Source organism: Sus scrofa, chromosome 3 (assembly GCF_054392235.1).
Source record: "Sus scrofa isolate SSC_HxYL_T2T_F1_AM1 chromosome 3, Sscrofa_HxYL_maternal_Yorkshire_Landrace_v2.0, whole genome shotgun sequence".
NCBI classification, from domain to species: Eukaryota; Metazoa; Chordata; class Mammalia; order Artiodactyla; family Suidae; genus Sus; species Sus scrofa.
Window position 1 is genome coordinate 19,182,337 of NC_139385.1, and position 27,612 is coordinate 19,209,948.

General features: G+C 50.4%; 1 protein-coding gene across 27 annotated transcripts in view; it reads right to left on the reverse strand.

Annotated features, from left to right (window-relative positions):
* Window positions 1-27,612, reverse strand: part of KATNIP (katanin interacting protein) — a 217,989-nt gene that overhangs the window by 157,507 nt on the left and 32,870 nt on the right. For 6 of the 27 annotated variants that reach the window (XM_085017006.1, XM_085017003.1, XM_085016996.1 and 3 more), the window contains exon 3: window positions 22,926-23,096. The exons of 20 other annotated variants lie outside the window; for them this stretch is intronic. The gene's annotated coding sequence lies outside the window, so the exon portion shown is untranslated. Of the gene's footprint in view, window positions 1-22,925; window positions 23,097-27,612 lie in introns of those variants that run through there. One more of the 27 variants, XM_085016990.1, reaches the window with a different exon arrangement.

Consider the following 27,612-nt stretch of genomic DNA (forward strand, 5'->3'; position numbering starts at 1 on the left):
AGCTGTAGCCACCGGCCAACACCACAGCCACAGCAACGCAGGATCCGAGCCACGTCTATGACCTACACCACAGCTCACGGCAACGCCAGATCCTTAACCCACTGAATGAGGCCAGGGATCAAACTCGCAGCCTCATGGTTCCTAGTTGGATTCGTTAACCACTGAGCCACGGCAGGAACTCCTTCCTTAGATGCCTTTGAAAGTTCCTTGGGCTCCTCTTGGGTCACATGGCCTTGACCTTGGTCTAGGGATGAGTCACGGCCTGAGCTGGGCCCTTGAGAGTCAGCCCTGGGACTTCGCTGAGGCTCCTGGGGAAAAGCTGTTTTCTCTCTACTGGGGTGCTAAGATGACAAGATGCAGGCCTAAATTCCATGAGAATGAAGACAAGAAAGAAGACAGCAGATCCCAGAGATGGAGAGAGAGAGATTCCTAATGATATAATTTGAGCCCCTGGATCCACCCATGCCTGAACAGGAATCTGGACAACTTAGTTATTGCTTTTAAGTATCAGCTGAGTTTCTCTTCTTTGTAGCTGAAAGAATTATAAATCACATACCATAACCTGACCATTAGAGATAACCCCTATTAAAAAATTTTATAGGAGTTACCGTCATGAGGCAGAGGAAATGAATCTGACTAGGAAACATGAGGTTGCAGGTTCAATCCCTGGCCTTGCTCAGTGGGTTAAGGATCCGGCATTGCCATGGGCCGTGGTGTAGGTTGCAGAAGCGGCTCAGATCTGGCATGGCTGTGGCTGTGGCTGGCAACAACAGCTCTGATTAGACCCCTAGCCTAGGAACCTCCATATGCCACGAGTGCAGCCCTCAAAAGACCAAAAAAAATATATATATATATACATATATATAGCTTTATGAAGGGATAATAAATGCATAAACTATACATATTAAAAATGACATGTATATAGCAATAAAATCCCCATTATAATTTTTTTTCTTTTTTTTTTTTTCCCGGGGCCACACTCGCAGCATGTAGTTAGTTGCCAGGCTAGGGGTCGCATTGTAAGTACAGCTGCCGGCCTTCACAATAGCCACAGCAATGTGAGATCCGAGCCACCTCTTCCGACCTACACCACAGCTCACGGTAGTGCTGGATCCTTAACCCACTGAGTGAGGCCAGGGATGGAACCCACATCCTCATGGATACTAGTTGGCTCCGTTTCCACCGAGCCCCAAAGGGGACAACCCCCTATTATCATTTGATACATATTCTTCGAGATGTTTTTTGTTTATAATACACCTATTCACATATTTATAAATATACTCAAACGCATATTCTTTTAAACAAAAATAGGATTCTACTATAAACAATGCTTTGCAATCTTCTATGTTTCCTAGACAACTTTTTGCTAAGGAATGGATTAAAGAGACGATATCGGCTTCACTCTGGTCGCAAGTTACGGCGATTAAGTGTTAAATGGCAAGAAAGACATTTGTAATAGAAACGCAATTTGTGTGAAAATCCTAACCATTATTATGGGAAGGGGGAGGGGAAGAATCTCCATCATTCTCTTCTTAGCTTCTCAAAGTCTGGCGTTAACCCCATTCATCTTCCAGAACTCTCCCCCAGGGTGACCCATAACCTCCTTAAGCAAATACAATAGCTCTTCGCTACTTCTGCCTTTTCGTCTTTTTTTTTTTTTTAAATAGTTATTTCCCCAATACAATTTTTCTTCCTACTGTACAGCATGGTGACCCAGTTGCACATACATGTACACATTCTATTTTCCCACATTATCAGGCTCCATCATAAGCGACTAGACATAGTCCCCAGTGCTACACAGCAGGATCTCATGGCTCATCCATTCCAAAGGCAATCGTTTGTATCTATGAAGCCCAAGCAGCCCCCCCCCACTTCATCCTTTTTGATTGCTCCGGGCCATGGGGCGAGGTTCCCACGCGTACATCCCCAGATTCTCCTCCTGTAGCTTCTGTGGTTCTTTTTTGTCTTTTTAGGGCCACACCTGCAGCATATGAGGTTCCCAGGTTAGGGGATGAATCAGAGCTATAGCTGCCGGCCTGCACCACAGCCACAGCAACGCCAGATCCAAGCCATGTCTGCAACATACCCCACAGCCCACGGCAACGCCAGATCCTTAACCCACTGAGCGAGGCCAGGGATCGGACCTGTGTCCACATGGATACCAGTCAGACTCGTTTCCACTGAGCCACGATGGGAACTCCGCATCTAGGGGTCTGAATGAGGTGCCCTTCCTTCCTGTGCCTTCTCTGGCTGCCCCTCCACCTCGGCCTCCGAGGTGGATGGTCACTGTCTCTGCCCATCTCAGCTCTCTGGGTCTCTCCCTCTACTACTACCATTTTTTTTTTTGCTTTTTAGGGCATATGGAGGTTCATATCTGAGCCCTAACCTACACCACAGCTCATGGCAACGCCGAATCCTTAACTATTGGCGTGAGGCCAGGGATCAAACCTGCGTCCTCATGGATGCTCGTCAGATTTGTTTCTGCTGAGCCACGTCGGGAACTCTGTCCCTTTATTACTTCTATTCTGATTACAAGGATTCATGGCCCCTGGCTGGGGAAGCCGGAGAGTCACTGTCCCCTTTCCTGGAGGACTCCAGGTTGTGGCCGTTTGCTTCCTTCTTTCCCTGTCACCCCACTTTTCCTCCCAGGCTCCCCTCTCTCTGGGTCACCTGGGGACAGGATGCTAAACTCACCTATTCTCTCCTATCCTGATGTCTCTGAAGCCTCTGAATTTTCCTACTAGCTAATCCGGCCAATCAGGAAGCGGGGAGTAATGAGAACGGGTGATATGATGAAATGATAAGAAAAAAAATTTTTTTTTTCTTTTTTGGCCGCCCCGTGGCATACGGAGGTCCCAGGCTAGGGATCAGATCCAAGCCACAGCTTTGGCAACACCAGATCCTTGACCCTCTGTGCCAAACTGGGCATTGAACCTATGTCCCCAGTGCTCCCAAGACACTGCCGATCCCATCGCACCACAGGGGGAGCTCCAGAAATCATAAGAAATTTAAACAGACCAGCAATAGGTGTTCCTATTCCTGTTTCCCTGGCTTCCTGAAATGCCCAGAGATGTTCCTTTGTCTTCCGGGGTCTGAACCCTGCCTCACCTTGACCGTGACCCTCAGCCCTCGGGACGGCTGGTTGGCTGTAGGACACGGGGTCTGGGGAAGCGTCTCCGTTCCTTCTAGCACAACATGGGTACGACGCGGACAGTTTAGGCAGCATTTCCATATACACGACTCGCCTTTGATCTTCGCAGCAGCCCTTGAAGTGGTTATTATTACTGCATTTAAGATACAAGGAAAGCCGTCCCATGCCGTCTTCCGGGAACGCAGAGCCTTCTCCACGGCAATTTCCATAACCATTTTGAGATATGAAAATGACCACGCATATAGCATGGTACGGAATGAAACACGCAACGACATCTGTAGATGAAATATGAGACTTCAAAGAGATCTCAGCTCGTGGTGGGCTGCCCTGGGCTGTCACCTCAAACCCTCTGGGAAGGCATTTATTTGTCTCTGCCAGGAGGGAGATGTCACTGGATAGACTTAAGAGCCCAGACGCACATCTAGCTGAGTGTCTCATCAGCCCCGTGCTTCTCAGAAGCCGATGTGCACACCTGTCACCTGGGATGGGGTTGAAATGCAGGTTCTGATGCAGCAGGACTGGAGAGGGGCCAGGCTTGTCTAACAAGCTCCCAGGCAATGCTCTGGGGCCACGCTTTGCTAGCCAGGCCCCAGACCAGCCCAGCTCACTCTCCACAAATCGCAGTGCTCCTACCTCTAATCAGATCAGCTCTTGAGCTGAGAAGGATGTATGAGTTTGGAGTCCAGGCCTGGCTCGAAATCATGACAGTGGCATTCGTTTAGGTAATAACTATACCTGCCTGACTGGATTTTTCTTTCCCTCATAGGCTCAAAGGCGGGTTGGATGCAGTAACAGTAAAAAGGCCCGAGTTCCCTGGTGGCTCAGTGGGTTAAGGACCTGGTGTTGTCACTGCTGTGGCTCTGGTTGCTGCCGGGGCTCAGGTCAAGCCCTGGCCCGGGAACTTCCACATGTGTAGCCTGAAAATGAAAAATAGGTATTCCCCATTGTGGCTTAGTGGTAACGAACCCAATTAGTATCCATGAGGACTCAGGTTCGCTCCCTGGACTAGTTCAGTGGGTTAAGGATCTGGCGTTGCCATGAGTTGTGGTGCAGATTGAAGACACGGCTTGGATCCCACGTTGCTGCGGCTGTGGTGTAGACTGGCAGCTGCAGCTCCAGGGACCTCTAGCCTGGGACCTTTAGCCATATGCCACAGGTGTGGCCTTAAAACGTAAAAAACAAACAAAACCAAACCAAAAACCAATAAAAAGGCCCCAGCACAGCGCCTGGCACTTGGGTGACATTTACATTTCTGGCATTCTGTTATTTAAATAGTGCCATCCTAGGAGTTCCTGTAGTGGCGCAGTGGTTAATGAATCCGACTAGGAACCATGAGGTTGCAGGTTCGATCCCTGGCCTTGCTCAGTGGGTTAAGGATCCGGCATTGCCGTGAGCTGTGGTGTAGGTCACAGACGTGGCTCGGATCCTGCATTGCTATGGCTCCGGCGTAGGCCGGCGGCTATGGCTCCGATTGGACCCCTAGCCTGGGAACCTCCATATGCCTTGGAAGCGGCCCAAGAAATGGCAAAGAGACAATCAATCAATCAATCAATAGTGCCATCCTAGCCCTTCCCCACTGCCATCCAGCTCACTCCTCTCCTGATGCCTTCATCATGCTATTCCTTTCCCTCATGTCTCCATCCAAAGCCTCTCCAAGGCCCAGCTCAGCATCCAAAGTCTCCAGAAAGCCTTCCCCTGCCAGGCAGCCTCACCCCCGCTCACTTCAGCTCATTCTGAAACCCTGCAATTAGTATTAAATTATATACAATACAGGGTGAAATCGTATGTAATTAAGTGCTAAGTTGTTAGCCTTTAACAACTTATATATATATTGCTCAGTAATTATCTAGGGATTTGGAGACCTGCGGGTGAATCCTGCACTCTGCAACTTACCTTCTCTGAACCTCAGTTTCCTCGTCTGTGAAAACGGGTTATTAATAAGATCGATTTTGCAGGGCTGCTCTAAGGAGTAACTAGGAGAAAAGTGCAGGTCATTTGGGATCCTTTTCTTTCTGCTTATTGACTCTCCGGCTGGATGATAAATTCCTGGAGAGCAGAACTCGTGGGGGGAGCCTGAGTTCTGGGCTCTGGTTCAGCACCACCCTCCAGCTCCATGATGATAACTGCTAAGGGTAACCAAGGACCCACCTGGTTGGCCCTCACGCTGGTCAGATGCCAGACACCACCTCTCCCTCGCACTTAACCTTGCTGAGGCTTCTTGTCCAGGCTCTAAAACCTACCCACCAAACCAACTACTCACAGACAGAGAAAATAGACTTGTGGGAGTTCCCGTTGTGGCTCAGCAGAAATGAACCCGACTAGTATCCATGAAGATGTGGGTTCCATCCCTGGCCTTGCTCAGTGGGTTAAAGATCCGGCACTGCTGTGAGCTGTGGTGTAGGTCACAGATGCAGCTCGGATCTGGTGTTGCTGTGGCTGTGGCGTAGGCCAGCACCTGCAGCTCCGATTTGACCCCTAGCCTAGGAACCTCCATATTCCGTGGGTGCAGCCATTAAAAAAAAAAAGAAGAAGAAAAGAAAAGAAAAAAGAGACAGAAAGAAAGAAAACAGACTTGTGGATGCCAAGCAGGGGGTGGTGAGGGAGTGGGATGGACAGGGAGTTTGGGGTTAGTAGGTGCAAACTATTACATTTAGAATGGATAAGCAATGCGGTTCTGCTGTATAGCACAAGGAACTATATCCAGTCTCTTGGGTTAGACCATGATGGAAAATAATATGAGAAAAAGGATGTTATATGTATGCCTGGGTCACTTAGCTGTACCGCAGAAATTGGCACAACATTGTAAATCAACTATACTTGAAAAAAACGAAAGCCAAGGCATTAATGAATATTGCAGGCATCCCACAAAGGTGGGAGAAACTTAAAAAGAATCAAGTTTACCATCATCATCTTTCAGCAAACAGTTATCAAGGGCTTACTGTGTAGCTGTTACCCATGCAATGAGGGTTCAAAAAAAAAAAAAACTCTGGCCCAGTGTATGTTCAGATACCAACGTGCCTCTAGGCTGTGCCCAACCACCAGTCCATCTGCGGCTGACAGGCACAACTCTGCTCCCATTCCTGTTGTATGTGCTATGAATGGCGCCCCCTGCTGTCGTGCACCCAGGCAACCAAACCCACGCTGGCCCCCTAAAATGGGGGGTGGCCAGGAGGCGTTCTGGGAACACCCATTCAAATGAAAGCACCGAGGCATTTTTCTGGGAAGAGAGTCCATAACTTTTATCCGATTAGCAAGGGCATCTGAGACCAAAAGAGACAAATGATTATAATAAAATGTACGAAATATGATGCCAAGGATCTGAACGAGGGACCTGGGAAGGGCCCCGAGGGCACCAATCGTTGAGAGTCACGTCCAAATCCTAGCTCACCAGCTCACTCTCCAATCCATCAGCTCCAAAAGCTGACAACCTCTCCCCACCTCCCTGCTCCCTCGCTGGGGCAGGATCCCTCCCTGGCCTCCTGCTCCCGCCCTCGTCCCCTTAGTCCGTTCTCTCTGCTACAGCCCAGGGTGAGGGTAGAGGGGGCCTGATGACAAGGAAGTCGAACCATATCACCCCTCTGCTCTGGACGCTGCACGGGTCCCGGGGGGCCACCAGGCTCCGCCCCCTGGGCCTGTGCTCAGGTCTCTGTCCACCTCCCCCCCCCAGCCCCCCTCCTCATGCAGTGCCCTCCACAACCACCCTGCGCCCACCTCGGGGCCTCTGGCTCACCATTCCTTCTGCCTGAGGCTTCTTCTCCAGGGAAATACCCAGAGTCCTCACCTCCTTCAAGGCTGGCCTCAGATCCCACTTTCTGGGGAAGTCCTCCCTGGCCGGCCCCACTGAAAACTGCAAACCCCATTGTGGGCAGTTTCCATCATGGCTCAGCGGAAACGAATCTGACGAGGAACCATGAGGATGCAGGTTCGATCCCTGGCCTCGCTCAGTGGGTTAAGGATCTGGCATTGCCATGAGCTGTGGTGTAGGTCACAGATGCGGCTCGGATCCTGTGTTGCTGTGTTTGTGGTAGAGGCCAGTAGCTGCAGCTCTGATTCGACCCCTAGCCTGGGAACCTGCATATGCCGGGGGTGCGGCCCTAAAAAGACAATAAATAAATAAATAAATAAAAATGCAAGCTATGCACACACGCCCCCTCTTCCCAACGCCCACTAAATATCTATCTGATGTTTTAGGCCTTTTATTTCCTGGGCCGTCACCCGCACTAGAAGAGAGACAGTCCGTGAAGCCAGGGTCTACTTGTTTGGATCCCTTGTGTCTTCTCAGCCCCCCAGGACAGTGTCTGGCACACAAGGGGCCCTAAATAAAGAATTAAGGAGACCACCGATCTGAAATTCCAAAGTTGAAAGGTTTGCTGGGCAACAAAAGAATGGCATTCCTGGCAGCCGAAAACAGCACAGGCAAAGGTTTGGAGGCCTGACAAGGTCTGAAACGTTTCTTGGATTGGCCAGAAGTTGGCTCTGCCTGGAGGGGTGGGCGCTGAGGAAGAGTGCGTTGAGTATGGCCAGTGGTCTAAAGGAATTTGGACGTGACGGGAAAGCAAAGTCCCTCTGCCATTATTGTGCTTCTTATCATCTTTCCCCCTAACGCTGGCCCAAGAGACGGTGTAGAATTTTATCAATGGCCCTATTATTAATTCTCTCTGGGGAAAAAAAAAATGGAAGCAGGAAGAAACGCCAAGAATCAGTTATGCTTCAAGCAGCTCGACTGAGTCTATATTTCAGGGATCACGTATTCCTCTGAGGCCAGAATATTGGAATGCTCCTAAACAGGGTTGATGTAGCGCATGCCAGAGCCTGAGCTGCATTAACGAGCAGCAGAGAGCCCTGTGCTGGTTGCCAGGGCTGGCGGACAGACACTGGGGACCTGACTTGGCAGGGGTCAAGGCCCAGTGGAGAAGAACAATGACTTGGAATGGTTTAGGAACGAGGCAGCGGTCACCAAGCACTTCCACACGCCTGACTTAACGCCACCTGCCCTGTCCCCGCCAGGTGCCACACGTAACCGAGGGATGCTTCATGACCAATTGGCAACATGTTCCAGGGTCCTGGAGCCTGGAGTTCAGGCCGCTGCGATTATCATTCAGCATGCTCTGCCCGCGTGCTTGTCGTGGGGGTCTGCCGTGCTGCTCTGAGCTAGGATCATTATCCCCACTTCAGGGAGGAGGACACTGAGGCTTTGAAAGCTGGAGCCTATCGCCTGAAGGCCACAAAGCATCCAGCGGAGAGAGTGGACATTTGTTGCTTTTTTGGCGGCTCAGCATCTGTGCATTTTCTTCTAGTTACATCACATCGGTTTTCCTTTGGGAAACCACTCGCCCTCCACTCTCGATCCATGCCATGTGGGTGGAAAGAATGCTGCTGGCAGCGCAAGGGTGAGCACGTGACCTGGGCCTGGCCCCTCAGGCTAGCCCACCTCCCTGGGCAGGGGATGGGCTCAGGGCTAAGCCTGTCCCCCACGCCAGGCCAACAGACTCAACCCAGGCATTGCTCAAAGCTGCTGGAAAAGCCCCCCATCCCTTTCCTGTGGAATTATTAGCGGAAAGGAGCTGAGAGCTACAAGGGCCACAAAAAGCAAGATGTTATTTTTATTAACTCAGGAGGTTCACTATTGTGACAGTCCTTCTATGTTCCAGGCAGGGAGCTGTCCAAGAGTGATACCGACATACAGGCAGCAGAATTGAGGACAGACAGACAGACTAGACAGAAACTAGAACTTCTTGGAGTTCCCGTCGTGGCTCAGTGGTTAATGAATCCGACTAGGAACCATGAGGTAGAGGGTTCGATCCCTGGCCTTGCTCAGTGGGTTAAGGATCCGTGAGCTGTGGTGTGGGTCACAGATGCGGCTTGGATCCCGTGTTGCTGTGGTTGTGGTGTAGGCCAGCGGTTACAGCTCCGATTGGACTCCTAGCCTGGGAACCTCCATATGCCATGGGAGCGGCCCAAGAAATGGCAAAAAGACAAAAAAAAAAAAAAAAGAAAGAAAGAAAGAAAGAAAAGAAACTAGAACTTCTTAACCGTGTTTAATCCCCGTATCCAACCCTGCCTGAAGCTGGCACGATCTTGGATTTTTTAGTCTTGGGCTAACACTTCCCTTTCTTTACTTAAGCCAGTTTGAAGCAAGTGTGTGTGTGTGTTTCACACCTGAGTGGGTTCTCGGTGACAGAGCGGTAGAACACTCAGAGGTGTCTGAATCTGAAGCCTGGGCCACATCCTAGGACCAGTGGGGCATTTAGGAGAGGGTTAAAATAATTCCTTGGAGTTCCCGTCGTGGCGCAGTGGTTAACGAATCCGACTAGGAACCATGAGGTTGTGGGTTCGGTCCCTGCCCTTGCTCAGTGGGTTAACGATCCGGTGTTGCCGTAAGCTGTGGTGTAGGTTGCAGACGCGGCTCGGATCCCTCGTTGCTGTGGCTCTGGCGTAGGCCGGTGGCTACAGCTCTGATTTGACCCCTAGCCTGGGAACCTCCATATGCCGCGAGAGTGGCCCAAAAAATAGCAAAAAGACAAAAAAAAAAAATTCCTTAATGATCATTCTCCGTGATGGCCCTAAGCCCACAGAGAGAGACCATTCAAATGTATCTTACAGCACAAAACTTCCATGCCTCCTTCAAAACCCACCCCAGCGTTCTCCCAGTGATTCTGTTCTTTGCATCTCAGGGCCAAGTCGTAAGTCCTTAATGCATAGTAGGTGAATGAAAAAGTAGAGTTCTGAGCTTGCTTTTGGAGGCTTTCGCTGACATATCAAAGGTAAGCCCATCCTCCAAACAGGAGCCATAAGGCACACTGGATAGGCTTACATGGCAGGACCTAAAGCGATGGCTGAGACTGCCCCCTAGAGGTGGATGAAAACAACACAAACACTGCAGCAAGGATGGGAGTTTCTCTGGCCCCAGGCAGACGGGGTAACAAAAGCACAAGCTATGCGCACACCAGGTGGATAATCAAAGGAAGACTTTGGTTATTTCTCAAATATCTATGCACTATCATTGACTGCGATCAATGAATACCCTGAGGTTTTATTTTTAGTCTCAGGGTTTGTAGACTATAGAGGCAGATCCAAAATCTAGGGCTTCCTCCTGGACCCCAGGACACAGTACACTGTATCTTTATGAAGATGGTTTTCTTGGAGTTCCCATCACGGCGCAGCAGAAATGAATCCAACTAAGAACCATGAGGTTGCGGGTTCGATCCCTGGCCTTGCTCAGTGGGTTAAGGATCTGGCGTTGCCGTGAGCTGTGGTGTAGGTCACAGACGCGGCTCGGATCTGGCGTGGCTGTGGCTCTGTCGTAGGCCGGCAGCTACAGCTCCAGTTGGACCCCTAGCCTGGGAACCTCCATGTGCCGAGGGTGAGACCCTAAAAAGACCAAAAAAAAAAAGATGGTTTTCTTCCATAGCTATCTAAAAAACCATTTTCAATACATAGCCGCTAAAAAAGAATGAGCATCTCTTTTTATTCTCTGAAGAGTTTTCTTATAAGATGGCCATGTGTATTAGAAACTATCTTTCAGGCTGGCAAATATAGATTTTTCCCTGTTTTAAATTGTGAGTGCTCTGGCTTCAAAAAGGAAACTTTATATTAACGCCATAAATGACAGATCATTATCACTTGCCATAAATAGCAGGTCAACAGAAAGACGGACCTACTAAAATAGCATATGTTTACCTACCACCTGCAGGGCTGTGGAAGTGTGCAAACCACACGCTGGGAGAGCTCAGTGCCCCAATTTCCACGTCCACACCAGCCCGAGGAGCAGGTGGTGCTGACCTCGTTTTCACGATGCATCCGTTTGCTCGATATGTATTGAACACCTATCCCGGACACACAATGAGCACATCAAAGTCTCTGCTCCCTCGGAGCTCACATACTAGTTCAGAAGAGACAGGTGATAAAACTAAATGTATACTTTGTCAAATGATGCGAAGGGCTACGGGAAATAGGAGGTGCAGCAAAACTGACGGAGTGGGGGAGGGAGGTGCTATTTTAGCCTGGGGGCGGGGGTGGGGGGGGAATCAGAGAAGGCCTCGGGTGAACCTACATTCAAGCTGAGACTGAAGGAAGTGGAGGAGGGGACCCCTGCGGGAATCTGGCCCAAGGAGGGTTTCCTGGTGGCAGGACGTGCCAAGGTCCTGAGGGAGGAATGGGAAGAGGGCAGAGGCCATGCATGGTAAGGATTTTGGTCTGGCTCTGGGGTGGCCTGGAGGCCTTTGGAGGGTTTGCTGGGGTTTTTTTGTTTTTTTTTTTTTTTTTGGTCTTTTGCGTTTTTAGGCATATGGAGGTTCCCAGGCTAGAGGTCAAAGGGAGCTGCAGCCGCTGGCCTACACCACAGTCACAGCAAGGCGGGATCTGAGCCGAATCTTCGACCGACACCTCAGCTCATGGCAATGCTGGATCCCTAACCCACTGAGTGAGGCCAGGAATTGAACCTGTGTCCTCATGGATGCTGCTCTGATTCGTTTCCAATGAGCCACGATGGGAACGTCTGGAGGGTTTTTGTTATTGTTGTTTGGTCTTTTTAGGGCCGTACCCACCCACCGCATATGGAGGTTTCCAGGCTAGGGGTCGAATCGGAGCTGCAGCTGCCAGCCTACACCACAGCCGCAGCCACGCCAGTTTTGAGCAGACCTGCTAGGGGCTGTTCTCACCCCTCCACGCTGAGGAGAACTGCGGAGGGGACTTGGGCCTGCAGGGCGCCCTGGAAGCTCAGGAGTTCAGATAGCCTCTGACTGCTAAGGAAAGACAGAAGCACAAATTGGTGCCAATCTGATTTCAGGAGGTTGTTACCTGTCAGAGCCTCCGATCCTGCCCCCTGACCTGCGAGGAGGAGAGAGAGAGCAGGGGTGGCATTTTCCCTCGAATCTCTGCCTCCAGCACCAGACTCACATCCAAAAACCTTCACGTCGTGGTGCAGTGGAAACAAATCTGACTAGGAGCCATGAGGTTGCGGGTTCGATCCCTGGCCTCACTCAGTGGGTTAAGGATCTGGCGTTGCTATGAGCTGTGGCGTAGGTTGCAGACGCAGCTCGTATCTGGCGTGGCTGTGGCTATGGTGTAGGCCAGCAGCTGTAGCTCTGATCAGACCCCTAGCCTGGGAACCTCCATGTGCTGCCAGAGTGGCCCTAAAAAGACAAAAAGACCAAAAAAAAAAAAAACAAAACAAAACAAAACAAAAACTTCCCTTCTAAGGGAATGAACCTCTCCCAGAGCGCATCTATCACCAGGACCATACCCGTCACCTCCTGTCCAGAACCCTGGGCTGCCTGGCAGACGCTCACCTCCCGGGGCTGCCCCCTCCCCACCCCTGAAGATCGGGGAGCACTCAGGGCCCCTTCGCATTTATTCGACTAATATTCCTTGAATAATTCTTTGAATAACCCAATTCCTATAGGTTGGGTGCTCTGGTTAAGAGCCAGAGACAGACTGAGATGAATGTAATCTGGCCCCATTCCCCACCCCCAGCCCCGACCTCCTTCCCCTCCTCAGCTCTGTAGCCCTTCTGGCTGTTTCTCAGAGAAGCTAAGCCCCTTTCTCCTCAGGGCCGAGGCACCTGCTGCTTCCCCTGCCAAGAAGATCTCCTCTTGCTCGTGGGCAGGTTGGCCCTTCCTGGGGCCTCCCGTGACCACCCTGGCCTCCTTGACATAGCGGCACTTCTCTGTCTGGAAGAATCTCTGGTTCGTGGCTCCCCGGCTGGGATGCCAGACCCATGAGGGCAGGGCCAGCATATTCGTGGAGAGAAAGGGAGGAAGACAAGATCCCTGTCCTCAACGAACTTAGAAAAGCCACTGAAAGACACAGCTCCTGGAGTTCCCATTGTGGCTCAGTGGGTTAAGAACCCAACTAGTATCCATGAGGATGCAGGTTTGATCTCTGGCCTGGCTCAGTGGGTTGAGGATCCGGTGTTGCCGTGAGCTGTGGTGTGGGTCACAGATGTGGCTTGGATCTGGCGTTGCTGTGGCTGTGACATAGGCCTGCAGCTGTAGCTCTGATTCGACCCGTAGCCTGAGGACTTCCATATACCTCGGGTGTGGCCCTAAAAAAAAAAAAAAAAAAAAGACAAAAGAAAAAAAAAGACATCACTCTGATGCCGTGGGGTAGGTGCTATGCTGGACAGAGAGAGGGAGCGCCAGGGTGGAGAGGATGGATGCTAGGCATCGCTCAGGGGCTGGGCAGGCTCTACGGGAGAAGGGGACAGGGCACCGACTGTAAGGAGCTCAGAGGTGGGGGTGGGGTAGCAGAGGAGGGACGGGAAGGGCATCCAGGCAGGGAACAGTGTGTGCAAAGGCCCAGTGCACGGAGACCCTGGGAGCTCGTCTGCGGGCCGGGATGGACAGTGGTCAGAGCACGCTAGGTTAATCCCAGAGGAGAGCCCTGGCTTCCGACATTGCAGGCCAGCTTCAAGTCCAATGAGGGGCAAAGCCTGCTGGTGCCAATGACAGGTGCTGACTGGTGGGGACACCCCACGGAGGGAGTGAAAGCTCCAGCTGAGCCCTAGGTAGGCAGTGGGGTTCCTGGTCCCACATCCCATGTTCTCTCCCACGCCAGTCAAGATTTCTGCCCTGTGAGATCCCGCAGATCTAAAAACATAGAGACAGCTCGTGCTAGTGCCCTCTGGCCCCCGTCTCCTCCCTGACCACATGGGACTGTGACCCTCCCTTCCCTCGATCCCCCCCCTTTCTCCCTCCCCCCTGACCCCAGGGTTGATTGAGCACCTCCTATTCCATCCAGGTCAAGTCCCTTTGCCTTGGAGTTCCTGTCATGGTGCAGCGGAAACAAATCCAACTAGGAACCATGACATTGCGGGTTCAGTCCCTGGCCTCGCTCAGTGGGTTAAGGATCCGGCATTGCCATGAGCTGTGGGGTAGGTTGCAGACGTGGCTCGGATCTGGCATTGCTGTGGCTCTGGCACAGGCCGGCGGCTACAGCTCCGATGGGACCCCTAGCCTGGGAACCTCCATATGCTGCAATGAGGCCCTAAAAAAACAAAAAAGACCAAAACAAAGTCCCCTTGCTTTATGGAGCCGACAGTCCAGTGAGGGAGGCCAGCTTGAAGCAAACCACTCCACCACCCTAGAGTAGCCCAGGTCCCCTCCGAATGCGAGTTCCTAAGAACGGAACAGCAGCCCACAAATTCCACAGGCTCTCGGCCTCCTGCCAGTGGCCTCCAGCCCACATCCTGCCGCTGTGCTCTGCTCTGTGACACAGGTCCCTGCGGCTTCCGTCCTTAAAAGCCTGCCCCGGCTGGCAAGTAAGGTGACAATGACAGAGGCGCTTTGGCAGGGGGCGGGGGGTGGGGGGAGGTGGCGGGCAGCAACGTGGCCGGCTCCATGAAAACAAGACAAAAACCAGCCTCACGGGGCTGCAATCTACTCAGACCCAGCCATCTCACTCTGTGGAATCGACCAGGACTCGAACAGGTGCTGGAGGAGGAAGGCCCAAAAGGCTAACGCCCTCCATCTGGGAACCGGCTAAATCAGCCACAGTCTGTCCGTAACAAACCGTAACAAGTTTTAAAAAAAGCTGGGTTTGTTGGCAACAGCAAGCATGGTGCTCCGAGACACAGTCCGGGGAAGAGAGACAAACGACAAGTCACAAAAGCACACGCGACACATTCATGGCATCATTTTGTTAACATACGTACACTCCCAAAATACCACGTATATTTTATGGATACACTCAGGTAGGTGGTTGCACAGAGAAAGATCTGGAAGGATGCCTGCCAAGCCCATGATAACAGTGATTCCAGGAGGGTAGACTGGGATTAGGGAGGGATGGGAATTGGCACAACAATTATCTAGAAGGTTAAAAACAATGTCCTTCCTTCTTATTTTTTTTTTATTTTTTATTTTTTTGCTATTTCTTGGGCCGCTCCTGTGGCATATGGAGGTTCTCAGGCTAGGGGTCTAATCAGAGCTGTAGCCACCGGCCTACACCACAGTCACAGCAACGCCAGATCCAAGCAAGTCTTCAACCTACCCCACAGCTCACAGCAACGCCAGATCCTTAACCCACTAAGTGAGGCCAGGGATCGAACCCGCAACCTCATGGTTCCTTGTCGGATTCGTTTCCGCTGCGCCACAACGGGAACTCCCATCCTATCTTAATAAATCTACTTCTTGTCTATCCCTTTGTCTCTCGCTGAATTCCTCCTGCACAGAGACATGAAGAACCGGAACCTCAGTGAGTCCAAACACAAGGGGAGGGATTCTAATTTAAAACCATGGGTTCAAGGCCCAGTCTGGGTTCTGGCTGGGTTCAGGCCATTAGTGCTGTCAGTTTCCGTTCAATTGAGGTCTTAACAGGGCTGCAGCTGAAGCCCTGATCGTCCCCCGAAAACCTGCCCCCCTCTCTTTCCCATCTCCGGAGATGACCAGTGTCTCTGGTTTTCAGTTCCAAAATGAGCATCCTTCAGGGCCCCTCTCTCCTTCCCGACCCGTACGCGGTCCAACCACCGATCCAAGCGGCCCCATCATATGATGCTCAGGACCCAGAACCTTCTCTGCATCTCCATTGCTGCCCTCCCACCCCCACGACCGAGCCACCGTCATCACCACACAGGTTCTGCAAAAGCCCTGACGACGGGTCTCCCCTCCGCCCTCCCCCACTCTCTGTGCTCCGAACACCGCCAGGGAGCACATCCTGCTTCCTGTCAGGGATTGGTCCTTTCTCACTGAAAATGCTCCTGTGACTCCCCTCTCACTCAGACAAAAAGCCCAACCGAGTCCATGTAAAGGGCTCCTAGGCCCCACACGACCTGGCCTTCACCGCTCTGCCCTCGCCTCCCACCACCCTGGCCCTCCCTCCCCGTAATTCAGCCCTACACTCTCCACCCCTGGAGATTTGCATCTCTGCCTCCTCAGTGAAGCCTGCCTGAGAACCCAGGTCACCTGACCCTCCTGGCACTTCCCACCCCACTTCCCAGCTTGGTTTTTTTTTGTTTTTTTTTTAAGAGCTGCACCCGTGGCATATGGAAGTTCCCAGGCTAGGGGTTAAATCAGAGCTGCTGCTGCCAGCCTACACCACAGCCACAGCAACACGGGATCTGAGCTGCGTCTGTGACCTACACCACAACTCATGGCAATGCCGGATCCTTAACCCACTCACTGAGGCCAGGAATCGAACCTGAGTCCTCATGGAAACTAGTCAGGTTCATTACTGCTGAGCCACAAAGGGAACTCCTTCCCAGCTTTATTTTTGTCCCTGACACCCTTTTTGTATTTAGTGCCTGCCTCTAACCACTAAGACATAAGTGCCATGAATGTGTGGATTTGTGTCTGTTTTTGGTTTTGGTTTGTTTTTTTTTTGTCTTTTTAGGGCCGCACCTACAGCATACGGAGGTTCCCAGGCTAGGGGTTGAATTGGAGCTACAGCTGCCAGCCTATACCACAGTCACAGCAATGTGGGATCTGAGCCACATCTGCAATCTACACCACAGCCCATGGTAATGCCAGATCCCCAACCCATTGAGCGAGGCCACGGATTGAACCCATGTCCTCATGGATACTAGTCTGATTCGTTACCTCTGAGCCACGATGGAAACTCCTGGAAACCATAAGTTTTTCAAAGTCTGTAAGTCAGTATGCATTCTGCAAAGAAATTCATTGTATCTTTTTTTAAGATTCCACATACAGGTGAGAGCATATGACCTTGGTGTCTCACTATCTGACTGACTTCCCTTAGTATGATAATTTCCAGGTCCATCCATGTTGCTGCAAATGCCATTATTTCATTCCTTTTCATGGCTGAGTAATATTCCATTGTGTATATGTACCACATCCTCTTTATCTCTGCTTATAAGTCTTAAGCATCTGATCCTTCCACAAAGGTGTGAGTTCTGTGATGGCTGAGGCTGAGGCGTCTGCCAAGTCACCAAAGAAACAAGCAAACCATCCAACCAAGGGTTTCAGAGCCCTGACTGGAGGCCAGACTGTGATGCACAAGGTAGGTGCTTGAGATCCCCTGAATGAGACATGGGCCAGCTCTTACCAACATCACCTCAGCAGCCGCCTGGGGCCCACGTGGCCCGGTCAAAGGCGCAGAGCATCAGCAACACACATTTCCGCATCAGGCAAAGTGGGATCGAGTCTTGGTTCCTCTACCTACTAACAGTGTGTCTCTGGGCCTCCCTTTCTTTCTTTCTTTTTTTTTTTTTTTTTTTTGTTTTTTTGCCTTTTCTAGGGCCACTCCTGCGGCATATGGAGGTTCCCAGGCTAGGGGTCGAATCGGAGTTGTAGCTGACAGTCTACACCACAGCCACAGCAACACGGGATCCGAGCTGCGTCTGCGACCTACACCACAGCTCATGGCAACGCCGGATCCTTAACCCACTGAGCAAGGCCAGGGATTGAACCCACAACCTCATGGCTCCTAGTCGGATTCGTTAACCACTGCACCATGATGGGAACTCCTGGGCCTCCCTTTCATTTGTAAAACATGCAGCTGGCTCCTGGATGTCACCTACCCCATGGCTACCAGCTCACGGCACTGAGACTCCTGGGGTTCGTGTCCAGACAGTGTGACCCCACCACTGCCCAGATGCAGGCACCTGATCCAAGTAGGGCTAATAATCCTGGGGATTTGGACTAACGGGCTCAGGGATGATCTGGCTGCTTTCTCAAAAGGGGGGAACGGGAACTCAGAGTAGCTGGTGGGACTATTTCCTGCCAGGTGAACTGAGAAACACAGAAAGCTGGTTTGTACCAAGCGAGAAGGACACACAGATGCCCACAGATGTAAAGACAAGAGCCACAGAGGGAGGATTTTTCTGGAACCATAGAGAGACCCAGGCACTGGGTCACCATTCTTGATACCATTTTGGTCATTGCGCCACCCAGAGGCATCCCTGCCCTCGGCGTCTGGGATGTACCTGCTCTTTAGAGCCTTGTGATCACATAATAGAGTACCTGTTCTGCTAAAGCTAGACTGAGTTTCTTTTTTTACACCACATCCTACATAATACAAACACCTTCTAAGACGTGTTACGTGAAGTAAAAATAATATATGAAAAACACTAACCTTAGTGCCTGGCCCATCAATAATGCCCACAACAGGGTGGCTGATATTCTTATTATAATTAAGTCACAAGGACAGACTATTACAGGAACTGGACCCATTAATCACCTTGCCCAGTCCTCTAAATTGCTCTTCCCCTGAAGGGTGGAATGCCATGGGGTTCTGTCCTTGGTCCTATTCCAGGCCATAAATTTTTTTTTTTTTTTTTTTTTTGTCTTTTTGCCATTTCTAGGGCCACTCCTTCATCATGTGGAGGTTACCAGGCTAGGGGTCCAATCAGAGCTGCAGCCACTGGCCTACGCCACAGCCACAGCAACATGGGATCCGAGCCGCATCTGCGACCTACACCACAGCTCACTGCAACGCCGGATCCTTAACCCACTGAGCAAGGCCAGGGATCGAACCCGCAACCTCACGGTTCCTAGTTGGATTCGTTAACCACTGCGCCACGACGGGAACTCCTCTGGGCCATAATTTTATCAATGGCTGGATCAGGCTGTTAAAGGCTGTTTGATGAAGTCTGCGGCTGATGTTCAGATGCGAAGCACACGGAATAAACTCAATGACAGAATGTGGGTTCAGATTAATTTCTACCAACTAGAGACGGATCGAGAAGGGCTTGATAGAAGGCATCATGGCCAAGGTCAAGTCCTAGACAAGGACAGACGCTGGAAAAAATCAGCTTGAGAAAAGTCCACGAGACAAAGGCAGGTCTTTGAGAGAATGGGTTCAGGAGGAGCTAACAGGGCGGTGCAGCTGCCAAAAACGGCCACCGCCACGGCACACGCGAGGATGAGTGAGGTAGAAATTTTGTCAGGATCAGAGAGAAGAAGGGAATTAACATGTCTGCTCACCTACTGTGTGCCAGGCCCCTCGTTAAACACCTGACACATGAATTCCATTGAGACGTTCAATACCCTGTTGTCATCGTGATTCCTTTTTGCCACGTGGGGAAGCTGAGGCTTAGAGAAGTAAAGGGACTTGACCCGTGTAGTAGAGAACAGAGTTAGTACTTGAACCTAGTTCTTATTAGAAAGTACACTCCATCTCCAACCAACAGATAACAGCTTATTTCTAGAAAGGGTAATCAGGTTGAGATTTGGGGGGGGGGGCCTAGCCTGCAGCATGTGGAAGTGTTCCTGGGCCAGGGATGAAACCCCTACCACAGCAGCAATCTGAGCTCCTGCAGGGACACCACCAGGTCCTTAACCTACTGTGCCACAGTGGGAACTCTCAGGTTGGGATATGTTTGAAAAGGAATTTAGTTAATTCACAAAGTTGAAATTTTAAAAATAATGAAACTTGGAGTTCCCATCATAGCTCAGCAGACACGAATCTGACTAGTATCCACACGGACGCAGGTTTGATCCCTGGCCTGGCTTCGTGGGTTAAGGAACTGGCGTTGGCATGAGCTGGAGTATAGGCCAACAGCTACGGCTCTGATTCAACCCCTAGCTTGGGAACCTCCATATGCTGCAGGTGTAGCCCTAAAAAGCAAAAAAAAAAAAAAAAAAAAAAAGGTAATTTAAAAATCGCAACTCAAATTACGTTGCAATTTAATTTTTCTAATAAAAGAATAACTGAAGGTTTATACCACAGTGGTAAAGAATGAGCTACTGATACAATTTGAAATCATAGATGAATCTGACAGATACATTTAACAACAATTAAAAAACCCCAAAAGACAAAAACAGTTCTTACCCTGTGAATCCATTTATGTGAAATTCAAATACAGGCAAAACTAATCTATGCTGTTAAAGAGTCAAGATAGTGTTACGTTTGGAGAGGTATATTAAATAGGAAGTGTCATAAAGATGCCTCCTGGGGTACAAGGAATGTTCCATGTTGGTTTTTTTTTTTCTTTTTATGGCCACGCCTGAGACAAATAGAAGTTCCCAGGCTAGGGGTCGAATCCCAGCAGCACTTGAAACCTATGCTGCAGCTTGCAGCAATGATGGATCCTTAACCCACTGAGCGAGACCAGGGATCAAACCCGTGTCCTCACAGACACCATGTCAGGTTCTTCACCTGCTGAGCTACAACGGGAACTCCAGAATGTTCCATATTTTGACATGGTAGTGCTAACACAGGAGTTATTCATATATGAAAATTCGTAAATCTGTACACCCAAGATGGTCCACTTTATCATAAGTTATACCGCGATAAATACAAAAACTGAAAAAGCATAATGGAAGGAAGGCCTTTTTAATTGTCCCTTAGTGTAATCCTATGCCTGAAATATATGCAGTGGCACAGAGAATAGCTGGATCAAAAAGACCCCAAATAACAGTGATTATAAAGGTGGTAGGAAAATGACTAGTTTTTGTAGCTTTCTACATTGTCTAACTGCTCTACAACCAGGAAGCATTAACTCTGGCATCAGAAAGACATCAAAAATGTTGGAGTTCCCATTGAGGCGCAGTGGTTAACGCATCCGACTAGGAACCATGAGGTTGCGGGTTCGATCCTTGGCCTTGCTCAGTGGGTTAAGGATCCGGCGTTGTCTTGAGCTGTGGTGTAGGTTACAGATGCGGCTCGGATCCAGTGTGGCTGTGGCTGTGGTGTAGGCCAGCAGCTGTAGCTCCGATTCGACCCCTAGCCTCGGAACCTCCATATGCCGCAGGAGTGGCCCTAGAAAAGGCAAAAAGACAAAAAAAAAAAAAAAAAAAATGTCGAATGCACGTCCCACAGAGGCGAATGCCTGCAGACGTGAACTACACCAACCCCACCTCCCCCAGCTACCCCAGCTGATGGAACATTTTATGAGTAGGACCCAAAGGCAGGACTCAATGAACAACAACAGGATACATGAAAACAGCACTTCCGGGTATGGTTCAAAGGACTTCACGTGTATTATTTCATTCTCTCAAGAACTCCATGAGCTGGCTATGCTTTCAGCGCCATTCTTCAGACGGGAAGCTGAAGCACAAGAGGGGTTAAGTAAAGTGCCAAAGACCACACAGCAAATTAAGAGGTAGAACCAGCATGCAAACCCAGGGGTTCCAACCTGGACCACAGCGCCTCCCTTGACCATTCTTGCCATTCCATCACTCATGCGCCCGGCCATCTCCCAGGGCATCAACAGAGCGTGAGCAGCCCAATGAATATTTTTGAAAGAGTTTAGGCTTCTGCAGTTAGAGAAAATACACTGTTGGTGGGAATGTAAACTGGTACAACCACTATGGAAAACGGTATGGAGGTTCCTCAGAAGCCCAAATACAGAATTACCATACGATCCAGCAATCCCTACTCCTGGGCATCTATCTGGACAAAACTATAATTCAAAAAGATACAGAGTTCCCGTCGTGGCTCAGTGGTTAATGAATCTGAATAGGAACCATGAGGTTGTGGGTTCGATCCCTGGCCTTGCTCAGTGGGTTAAGGATCTGGTATTGCTGTGGCTGTGGTGTAGGCTGGCAGCTACAGCTCCGATTAGACCCCTAGCCTGGGAATCTCCATATGCTGTAGCAACAGCCCTAGAAAAGGCAAAATGACAAAAAAAAAAAAAAAAAAAAAAGATACATGTACCCATACATTCAAAGCAGCACTATTCACAATAGCCAAGACATGGAAACTACCTAAATGTCCGTCAACAGATGAACAGATTAAGATACGGTATGTATATACAATGGAATATTACTCAGCCGTAAAAAGAACAAAATAATGCCATTTGCAGCAACATGGATGCAACTAGAGATTCTCATACGAAGTGAAGGAAGTGAGAAAGACAAATACCATATGATATAACTTCTATGTGGCATCTAAAATGTGGCACAAATGAACCTGTCTGCAAAACAGCAAAAGACTCACAGACATAGGGAACAGGCGTGTGGTTGCCAAGAGGGAGGGACTGGGAGTTTGGGGTTGGCAGATGCAAACCATAACATTTAGAAGGGATAAGCAATGAGGTCCTACTGGACAGCACAGGGAACTATATCCAATCTCTTGGGATAAAACACGATAGAAGATAATATGAGAAAAAGAATGTATAAATATGTACAACTGTGTCACACTACTATACAGCAGAAATTAACCCCATACTGTAAATCATCTATACTTTATGTATTTATTAAGTTATTGGTTTTTTTAGGGCCACACCCGCGGCACATGTAGGTTCCCAGGCTAGGGGTCGAATCAGAGCTACAGCTGCCGGCCTACACCACAGCCACAGCAATGCAGGATCCAAGCTGCGACCTATATATACCACAGCTCCCAGCAACGCCGGATCCTTCACCCACTGAGCGAGGCCAGGGATCGAACCTGTGTCCTCATGGATGCTAGTCAGATTTGTTTCCCCTGAGTCACGATGGGAACGCCAGTAAATCGTTTAATAAAAAAATTAAATAAAAAAATTTAATAAAAAAATTTTTTTTAAAAATTTAATAAAAAAATTTTTTTTAAAAATTAAAGGGCATCAAATTAGTCATCCTGGGAAAAGAAATTGAGAATTTGTTAAACTTCCTTACACTTATTTCAGGTTATGTTTAGAAATACGGGCGGGGGGGGCACATAACCTCTTCTGTGGCCTCTATTTGGGACTCAAGCCACCATTAACAGCAGCCTTTGGCTAGGGGAGGTGAGCGTTGGGGGAAATGGAAGTAAAAAAAAAAAAAAAAAAAGCCTGGGGAAGTGATGGAAAGCAGAGTCTCGTGATGTAAACAAGGTCCCAGGAGCTCTGCTGGTGAGGAAACTGAGGCTTCCACTCACCTGCCCAGTGATCCGGCCGTCCCTGCACCAGGCTCCCACTCACCTGCCCAGCCCTATGGTCTCAGCAGCCTGGGGTCCTCCCGTCTAGCTCTGAACTGGCAGCAGGGTCCATGAGGAGGCGAGGGAAAGAGGCCAGTAGGAGAGGCAGGAACGTCCTGCACAGGGCTGGGCATCCCACGTTTATCTCTCTCCACCTCATTGGGCGCTCAGACACCTGGGGAGGAAAGACTGATGCGGCCCACCTTACAGCTGAAGAAACTGAGGCTGGGAATGGTTACGAAATGTGCCTAGAGGTCCTGTCGTGGCTCAGCGGCAACAAATCTGACCAGCGTCCATGAGGATGCAGGTTCGATCCCTGGCCTCGCTTAGTGGGTTAAGGCTCTGGCGTGGATGTGAGCTGCGATGTAGGTCTCAGAGGGTGGCTTGGATCTGGCGTTGCTGTGGCCGTGACATATGCCGGCAGCTGCAGCTCCGATTCAACCCCTAGCCTGGGGGAACCTCCATAGCTGCAGGTGCAGTCCTAAAAAGACCAAAAAAGAAAAGAAAAGAAATGTGCCTAAGTGCTTCTAGCTGCCTCCACTTTGCCACAGGGCACAGAACACAGTAACAGCTGGGCCCTGTGCTTGTCTTCACCAGGGCAGGTGGCCTCTGTGCTCTGAGGGGAGATTCTTCTCCTGCAAGATGAGACTATTCTTACCCCCCCGGGTATTGTGAGCAAGGACGTGAAAGCAGTTTTAACAATGGACCTCTTTGTCTATTTCACCACACCCACTACCAGGTGGCCCGGTGCAGGGCAGCAGCTGTGCTCTGCCACCCGGCTAGCCTTTCTCGCGTCCTCTGATAACTGGATCCTGATGGCCCAAGGGGAAAACGCCCCTTCCTTATGGTGTGCTTAACGTGGGGACTCTCTTTTGCTGAAACTGCTGAGAGAATTATAATAATGATGGAAAAAATTCAAAGAGGTGGAAGAAGCCCCCTTCCCTCCCTCACTACACGTCACACACGGTTCAGAGCTGCCCTGACAGCCAGATGCGGGCGGTGCTGCTATTTCCCCCATTCTGTGTATGAAGAAACTGAGGCTCAGAGGCAGAGAAGCAATTGCATAAGCGATGAGTCGGGATTTGACCCCTGGCTCCAGTACCTGCATGTTCCCCCAAGGGCTATGTATGAGCTTCTAGATAATCAGCCTGGAGTGGCTGGTGGTCAGCGAACACCAAGAAGGACCAGTGGCTGGAGAACGGCTGCATCACAAAAGGCACAAAAGGCCGAGGCAGAGGGACTAAGTCAAGAGTACCCAGATCCAGCCACACCTGATGTGGTCTAACCCTGCACTTTACAGCTGGCTGAGGCAACAGATTCCCTGTTTTGCTGAAGCTGGTTTGAGGCGGGCATCTGTGACTTGAACAGAGCCTGAGAGACACAGTTTGTGTGTGGTCCCTGGGGAAGCGGAAGTTACAGGATCTGGAGCCGTCACAAGGGAAACGGAAGCCCAGGGTGGGGAGAGTGGGTGTGGCTATGGTCAGCCGCAGTGACTCAGGTCTGGAGCCCAGGTGGCCTGTGGCGCTCTCAGGGCCCTCGCCTTGTTCCTCCAGAGGTGTCCCCAGACTCAGGAACAGTTCTACAGGCCCACATTCTCCCAGGACACACATCTTTTTTTTTTTTCTTTTTTTTTCTTTTTCCTTTTACAGTTGCACCTGCGGGCTACGGGTCAAATTGGAGCTGCAGCTGCCAGTCTACGCCACAGCCACAGCATCACTGGATCCGAGCTGCATCTGCCACCTACACTGCAACTCAAGGCAAAACCAGATTCTTAACCCACTGAGAGAGGCCAGGGATGGAGCCCACATACTTATGGACACTAGTCGGGTTCTTAACCTGCTGAGCCACAACAGGAACTCCAGGACATACACCTTTCATAAATAATTTTCAGGAACCTCTTTCCTCTAGCATCCCTCCCTTTTCTTTTTATGTCTTTCGTTTGTTTGTTTGTTTGTTTGTCCGTCCTTTTCAGGGCTGCACGCATAGCCTATGGAGGTTCCAGGCTAGGAATCCAATCCGAGCTACAGCTGCCGGCCTACACCACAGCCACAGCAACTCGGGATCCGAGCCGAGTCTGCGACCTACACCGCAGCTCAAGGCAACGCCGGATCCTTAACCCACTGAGCGTGGCCAGGGATCAAACCCGCCACCTCATGGTTCCTAGTCGGATTCATTTCCGCAGCACCACAACGGGAACTCCCTCCCTCCCTTTTCTAACCATAGTCTGTATTCTAGAATGTGATGAGGGGTGGGGGCGGTGGTCGGAGAGGTTAAGGGAGACTCAGGGCAATTTCATGCCTAAGATCTGAGGATACAGAAAACTTTGATGAAGCTCAGCGGAAGGGCACACTGCTTATCCAAAACCGACTCGGGAAGAAGAAGCTGTCAACATTATCTCCTTCTGGTCACAAATTGCAGCTCTCTGATGGGCTTTTTTTTTTTTTTTCCCTCGAGTTTAATCTTGTGCTGGAAGCTCAGCTGATACCAGGAAGGTTTTAGACGTGTCAATCTCCTTCCTGGCATTTTATCAGAAATTGATTCTCTTTGCTTTTCAAAGCTCGAGTCTTGGCCTTGCCGTTGCTCAACCTGGGTTACGGGCACTGCATCTGAGTACATTCCTCGCAGCTCCCAGCCTGGCTGCAGGGCTCTGCGAGGAGGCTGGTGATTCAAGGGCCGTGTAATTCTCACAGGAGGAATTATGTGCCGTTCCTTCGCACCAAAGGCGGGAGGAACAATGAGTCAATCCTTGTCCTGCTTTTCCGTTTTTTTGTTTTGTCTTTTGTCTTTTTAGGGCCACACCCACGGCATATGGAGGTTCCCAGGCTAGGGGTCGAATCAGAGCTACAGATGCCGGCCTACACCACAGCCACAGCCCCATCAGATCCGAGGTGCATCTGCGACCTACACCACAGCTCACGGCAACGCCGGATCCTTCACCCACTGAGCGAGGCCAGGGATTGAACCCTCAACCTCATGGTTCCTAGTCGGATTCGTTTCCACTTCGCCAGGACGGGAACTCCATGCTTTTTCTTAGCAAGAGTACTCATCTACCTGGAATCTACCATGATTAGCTTTTCTGTTTGTTTGTTTCTTTTTCTTTTTATGGCCCTGCCCATGGCACATGGAAGTTCCCAGGCTATGGGTCGAATTAGAGCTGCAGTTGCCAGCCCACACCGCAGCCATGCTGGATTCGAGCCGCATCTGCAACGTACACAACAGCTCATGGCAACACCAGATCCTTAACCCACGGAGCAAGGCCAGGGATGGAACCTGCATCTTCAGAGATACTAGTCAGGATCTTAACCCACTGAGCCACAACAGGAACTCCCGGATTAGCTTTTTAAACAGGCCATCTCTCCCTAAATATAATATTAATTACATTACCAGTCCTAAATTATACTACTCAATACTTATTGAGCTCCTAGTCAAGTGCCAGGCACCCTTTGAAGGACTCCTCATGCATCACCTCATTGAATTCTTACCCCCACCCCTAAGCTATAGGCTCTCTCTCTCTCTCTCTTTTTTTTCTTTGCTTTTTAGGGCCAGACCTGTGGCATATGGAAGCTCCCAGGCTACAGGTCAAATCAGAGCTGTAGCTGCTGCCTACACCACAGCCACAGCAACACAGGATCTGAGCCGCATCAGTGACCTACACCACAGCTCCCGGCAACACCAGGTCCTTAACCCACAGATCGAGGCCAGGGATTGAACCCGCATCCTCATGGACATTAGTTGGGTTCGTTACCACTGAGCCATAACAGGAACTCCTGCAGGTTCTCCACTATCCCTACTCTTTAGAAGAGGAAGTTGAGTCACAGACCGGAGAGGTACCCTGCCTGAGGGATGATGCTAGCCTAGGAACCCAGGCTGCTTGGTTCCAGGGCTCACGGGCTCAACTACTTAGCTTTAGTGCTTCTAACCCTGCCCTGCAGAGATCAGAAGTCATTCATGTCACCAGGGCCCCCTCCGTCCAAAGCCTCAAAGCTACAGGGACCAAGAGCTCAAGAAGCAGAAAGACGGACAGCAATAACTTCACGACGGGGAAAGCATTCGGCACTGGACGTAAAATGGATGCGAGTCCTCCCTGTCCACAGATGTGAACTAAAAGGCTTCATTTCGGGAAAAGGGCAGATTTGGAATGTCAGCTGTCACACTGCGCAGGCTCTCATACCACGGCCCCACCCACTTACACTGTGTTTTTTCTCTCCCTTTCTTTTTTGTTTGTCTTTTGTCTTTCTAGGGCCGCACCCTCGGCATAGGGAGGTTCCCAGGCTAGGGATCCAATCGGAGCTACAGCTGCCGGCCTACGCCACAGCCACAGCAACAAGGGACCCCAGCCACGTCTGTGACCTACACCCCAGCTTGAGGCAGTGCTGGATCCTTAACCCACTGATTGAGGCCAGGGATCGAACCTGCAACTTCACGGTTCCTAGTCAGATTCGTTAACCACTGAGCCACTCCCTTTTTCAAAAAAAAAAAAAAATTCATATTTTAAACAAAGCAGTTGACAAAGTTCCTGCTGTGGCGCAGTGAGTTGAGAATCCAACTGTGGCAGCTCGGGTCGCCACAGAGACGCGGGTTCGATCCCTGGCCCAGCACAGTGGGATCTGGTGTTGCCGCGACTGTGGCGTAGGTGGCAGCTGCAGGTTGGATTCAGTCCCTGGCCCAGGAACTTCCATGTGCCGTGGGTG